Raw genomic sequence first — 6,000 nt, forward strand, 5'->3', positions numbered from 1 at the left:
TATGTCAGGAGTAAAAAAGTGAAATTCAATAGACATACAAAAACAGAACAGATTTGAAAACAACTGAATTAAGAATCTTGTAATGAATAAATTACTTGTTTGTGCATATGGCAAAATATTCAAGTTCTTTAAGTACATATTTTGTAGTAGTAGACAAAAATTACAAGATATCTTACATAAGAGAAATATATGTTATTTCATCCACCATATATTATACATAAATATTGCTCTGGAACTTATACGTGTCCCAGAATTCAACTGATTAAGATACATACGATCGTGTGGGTATTTCTTTTCAGAATTGGTTTATATTATGAATTACGAATGTGACAGTGAAGACCAATGTGAAAATTTCCACGAAGTACATTTGTTTCCACAAGGAAACATTAAACAGCGTGGAAAGTATAAAAATATTTTCTTAGTAAGCGATTCTTACAAAAGGTAACATAATCAGGCAGACCTGAAAATAGAATCTGAGGGAAAATAACAGAAAATATTGGGAAATGTTCAATTACAAGTTAATTTATCGCTTCTTTTTCGCCTTCTTGCAATACATTTGTACCCCAGCCCATACAAAGTCACATAACAGCCCTGAGGGATTCAGTGATCTGATTGTGATTCAACGGTAGGTCTCCAATGTAGGACTAAAATGAAGCATGGGATAAATTTTCATACCGGGTTGGTGACATCCAAAAAGGCTGAAAATAGAGTAAATAGCGAGGAATTCACTCTTGTATCAAAGTATAAGGCAAATTATTAATGCGAACAAAATTGTTGCTGTAGAATAATATTTATTTCTTACATTTCTATAAATTCTGCAATTTTTCTTGTTGCTGGTCCGTGCATTTCATTGTGACTGTAGATTCATCTGCTTCTCCATCGACATGTCCTTTCCAGTTTTGGAAATGATTCATATATTTCGTGTCTCTCCCTTTCAGTATAATTGGCCGCGGTGGCTCAGTCGGTAACGCGTCTGACTACCATGCTAAAGGTCCCGGGTTCGATCCCCGGCCGGTTCAAATCCGGGAACTTTCCTAACGATGGAAGCGGCCCCGGCGCCCACCCAGCGTCGAATGACATGGGTACCTGGGGGAAACCCTGGGGGGTAAAGGCGGTCAGGGGCGTGATGCTGATCACATCTCCCCTACTCACGACCGGATCAAGAAAGTGGGGCGTTACCCCCACACCCCCTATACGCCTTAATGGCGTGGTGCTAAGCACAGGGGAGCACTTTACCTTTTACCCTTTCAGTATAAAAAAATAAAATTCTTGCATTATAATGGATTCATAACTTACGTTGCACGTCTCATACAGCTTCTTATAAACACCGCCTGCAGTGCAATTCACACTTTTTACGCGCAAAACATCTCTACTTACGTAGGCAGCGCCCTCTCATCTGATCTCCCAACGACTAGAATTCCACAAGGCTTAATCGTTTACCCCATCTAACGTTGATAAATGAAGACGTTTCAATTACTTTGTTGGACATTGCAGATTATCTCCTCGTCGTTACCTCTGAACTAACTTCAACAACTTGAAATAACAACATTTCCCACAACTTAATTGTGCAATTTTTATAATAACCCGTCCCATTTAGCCTATATATGCATAAAGTGACCTTGAAACAACAACAACTCAACTCAATATAACAATAAGTTTGAACTGCATGTTTAAAAAATGACAGCAATACATCTTCACACGAAGCATGGACTTGCAACTGACACTGACTAATCTTAATAATAATATCGCTTCATTAATTCATGAGCTAAAATGACAAGTAGTGGTAATACATCAAAATTATGTTATACTGCGCATATTGGTAAATGTATTCGAATTGTCAAACCTACCCCACACTTGTTTCGCTCAATTCAATCCTCGACAAATAATTCAGTCCAATCTATTACTTCATATTCGTATGATCCCGGTTGGAACATCCCATGAAAATCCACAACATATTCTTAAGATTTAATCGTAAATGTTCACATGATGTTAGCTCTTAGACACTCCGAAAAATATACAGGGTCGGACAGGACCACCTAGACACCTGGCAAAATACCGGTACGCCCTTTCGTCTCGGCGCCCTTCAGATATCAAGAATTCGGTGCCTCTTCTATTCTACTGATCACAGATATACCAGTAGTGAATAAATATTTTATTTTCTGTGCCTTCGTGGACTTCCACATTGGCGGATTAAGGGCCGAGCGACCAGAGCGACTGACCGGGGGCGCCGCCCTCGGGAAGGGGGCTCCAAATTGGGATGTTTTCCGTTGATGATAGCACCAAAACCTTATTTCTTGTTACATAAGCGTGGCTATTTGTTTGTTTGTTTGAGTTTGTTTTAAGCCCACTTTATGGACAGAAATCTAATCGGAACTGGGTCTATAGTCGAGAGTGGAATCCGGACCATTATGTGATTCTACCTGGTGCGTTGCTAAAACGTTGGATTAATTGAATTTACTACTGGCCTACTGCATAATAAATGGTGTTTCATAAAGTGCGCAGTTTTTTGAAAATTCAATAACTCAGCCAAAATTGCATGAAAGTTGACATTTTGTTTTTTATTATTTTACACATTCACTACGATTTAATAATTTAAAAGTGAAACGTGTCCGGCATATGCCCGTATGCGATTTAAAAGTGAAAAATGATGTCTGGCATATGTCCACCTCCGTTTTGTAAGCAGGCAGTAACTCGATCTGTGAAGTTCACCATGACACTTGTGCAGACGTCTCTGTCGATTGAACCAATTACCCGTCGGATTTCCATCTTCAATTCGGGGATTGTTTGAGGATTGTTCATGTACACTTGTGACTCACATAACCCCATAAAAAGAAATCACATGGGGTGAGGTCACAAGATCTCTGAGGCCACTCCTGGTCACCATGAAGTGAGATCACGGGGCCAGGAAACTTTTCTTGCAGGAAGGTTATTGTGTCGTTGGATGTGTGACAGGTAGCCCCGTCCTGCTGAAACCACTGTGACGGTCCTGTGAATCCGCACAATATGATTATATGTTTATTGAAATTATTAATTTCATATTATAAAAATCACTTTATATTAACGTTTAAAAATATGTATAATTATTACTTTGTACAACGTTAATTATGTTTTATGTTATTTATTGCACTATACGCTGTATAAACGAGATATTTGGAATACTAATGTTGCTATAGCAACAAGAATCAATAGTCATTGTGTGGTAATGTGTGTGAATAAAAATGGAAATATAGGTAATAGTGAACTGCATATTGCTCAGTCATTTCACTAATAGAATAGACCCATAGAAGTTGTATCTTCACCTTCGCGTTTTAGTTTCAAATATATATGAACGAAATGTAATCGTGCAAATGATTGACTTGTGAATGTCACAGTATAATTGGTGGTCCAGTATTGTGGAACGTTATCAGCACGATCTTGAGTGATGTGTTTTGCGTAAGTGTTAACTTACACCATTGTTCTCGTGAATCTAGTTTGTACATAAATTTATATTATGTACGCATCAAGCAATCCTTATAATCTGAGATCCAAAACAAGTCTTACAGCTAGATCTATCAATTGTGGTGATGAACCTGATTAATCACAAAATGAGAATGGTGCCATGAATATGGTGAAGTGCTGCAAAGACCCCGATAAGGAAAGGTTGGTAGCTTGTGAAAATTGTGGCCATTGGTATCATTTACAATGTTTGGGTTTGTCCGATAAGCATTGGGAATTATACCAGTTAAATGAAAATTATTTCTGTACAGATTTTGATCCATCTTATGATCCGTTCAGTATTGAAGCTTTTGTGCAATGGAAAAGAAGTCAAGAAAATGTTCAAGAAATTGACATTCGTCCTTCTGTGTTGGCAGAGACGTCAACGGGGCAAAGTAATGTTCCTTTTCAAATGTTTGATCTGCTGGCAGAGTTAGGAAAAATCAGCGAGTCACAACAGATGGAATTTACAAAAATTAGGGAAACTCAAGATTCTATGAGGCAAATTCAAGAGTCTCAACAGCTTGAGTTTACAAAAATGAGGCAAACTCAAGAGTCTCAACAGCATGAGTTCACAAAAATGAGGCAAACTCAAGAGTCTCAACAGCTTGAGTTTACAAAAATCAGGGAATCTCAACAGGAAATTCAAAATTCACAGCAACTACTCAAGCTTGACTTCCACGAATTGAGTACATCGTTACGAAAGGAATTAGCTGAAGTTGCAGAGTCCTGCAAATTAGCAACACGTTCATTACATCAGGAAATGGAAAGAGAAGTGCAAGGACTAACAGAGAAAATCGAGGAAGTCAACACTACTTGTACAGAGAATTCTGATAAACTTGCTGGATTGACTGATCAGATTACAGAATGCCAGAACAATGTTTCAGGGTTGTCTCGGCAAGTTCAAAGACTTGAAGTCGTTGTGAGCAAGGACGAAGTAACTAAGCGCGTGGAAGCATGTGAGGAAAATATTGCTAAGTTGACATCTAATATTTCGACTAATGTTGAATCAAGTAATCCTGTACAAGTTTACAGTTCTCATGTGAATAGTAACTGTCAACTTGGTATTCCTGCACGGAACCTAACCTCTCCTAAATCATCTGATTCTTCAGCGTGTGATGTTTCTGATGATGAACACAATCGCATTTCTTCACAAAGACACAAACGTTCTGGAAATAATCGAGTGAGAACTAGTAATACTAACAAGTTATGTCAATCAACCCGTTCCTTATATTCTGATGGTTCTGGTCAGGAAAGAAAGAGGCAAGTAAACCAAAGGTCAGCAAATCCGCAGAATCATCGATGTGATTATCCTGACAATTGTATGCGTTCGCTTACTCAAGAACCTCGACGGTTGGTAAGATTGAATGAACTTACTGTTCTTCCTAAATATTCTGGAGATCCTGAAAAATCAAGTCCACGTAAGTTTATTAAAACTTTAACGTCCTACTTAGACTTACTGCAAGTTCCTGACATGCAAAGGCTTGAATGTATTACTAATTGTTTTCAAGGACCTGCAGAAGGGTGGTATAATACTCATGTCGATTCGTTTACATCGTACAAACAGTTTGTTGACGAATTTCTGAATCACTACACGTCTTATTCGTTAACTCAGGCTCAATTATCTGAACTTAGAAGTCGTAAATATGATCCTAAATCGACGAGTAGTATGGAAGTTTTTGCTATTCGTACGCATTCAGCATATTATAATTTAGTTGATCGTCCGAATGATGCAGAAGTTATTGATATTTTAATCAATCAGATGCACACATCTATTGCACAAACAATATTAGCTGCTAGATTAGTTAAAATGGATGATGTAATTGCGTTACTAAAGAGGTTGGATTTAGTGAATTCAAGATCAAACAAGAGTTTTAATGTTCATGATAATGTACGTGAAAAAAATTTCCGACATGATGGGAATAATTCTAAAAGTTTTACCGACAATAATAGTGCAAGGGCAAAACTGAGAGTTCAGAGTGTTGCTAAAAGTTCATCGTTTGTGAACGATGATGAACCTAATGGAAATCAAGGTTCAAGACGTAGCGTAAGACCTAATGATACTGTTCATTTTGTTTCTTCTAGCGATGAAAATATAAGAAATAAGATTCCACGTACAGATGTTCCGTTTGTTGCTGAAAACCAACAATCAAACTCCAGCCAGAAGACGATGATATTTAATAGAAATAATAATTTTGGGAAACCTAACCTAACTAACAGACCATATAATCGTTACAGACGTAATGGTGCAGGAACTCAAAATTTCCTGCAAAATAGAAGTCCACAAAGCTGACGATACTTCAACAATAATGGTAGATTTATGAGCAACAGTTTCAATGCCAGAAACGAGCAAGAACAACAGCAATTTACACTGCGTCCTCACTCTCAGTTCTCTAACCATAATTTCCACTCATTCCAACCATGCAGTGTATGTGCCAATTGCGGATATTCGTCTTCTCAGTTGTCAACGGGAAACAGTTGCAATGCAACTGCAGTGGCGAATACTCCATTAAATGAAAATGCTCC

Source organism: Lepisma saccharinum, chromosome 26, assembly GCF_977018435.1.
Source record: "Lepisma saccharinum chromosome 26, izLepSacc3.1, whole genome shotgun sequence".
Classification (NCBI taxonomy): Eukaryota; Metazoa; Arthropoda; class Insecta; order Zygentoma; family Lepismatidae; genus Lepisma; species Lepisma saccharinum.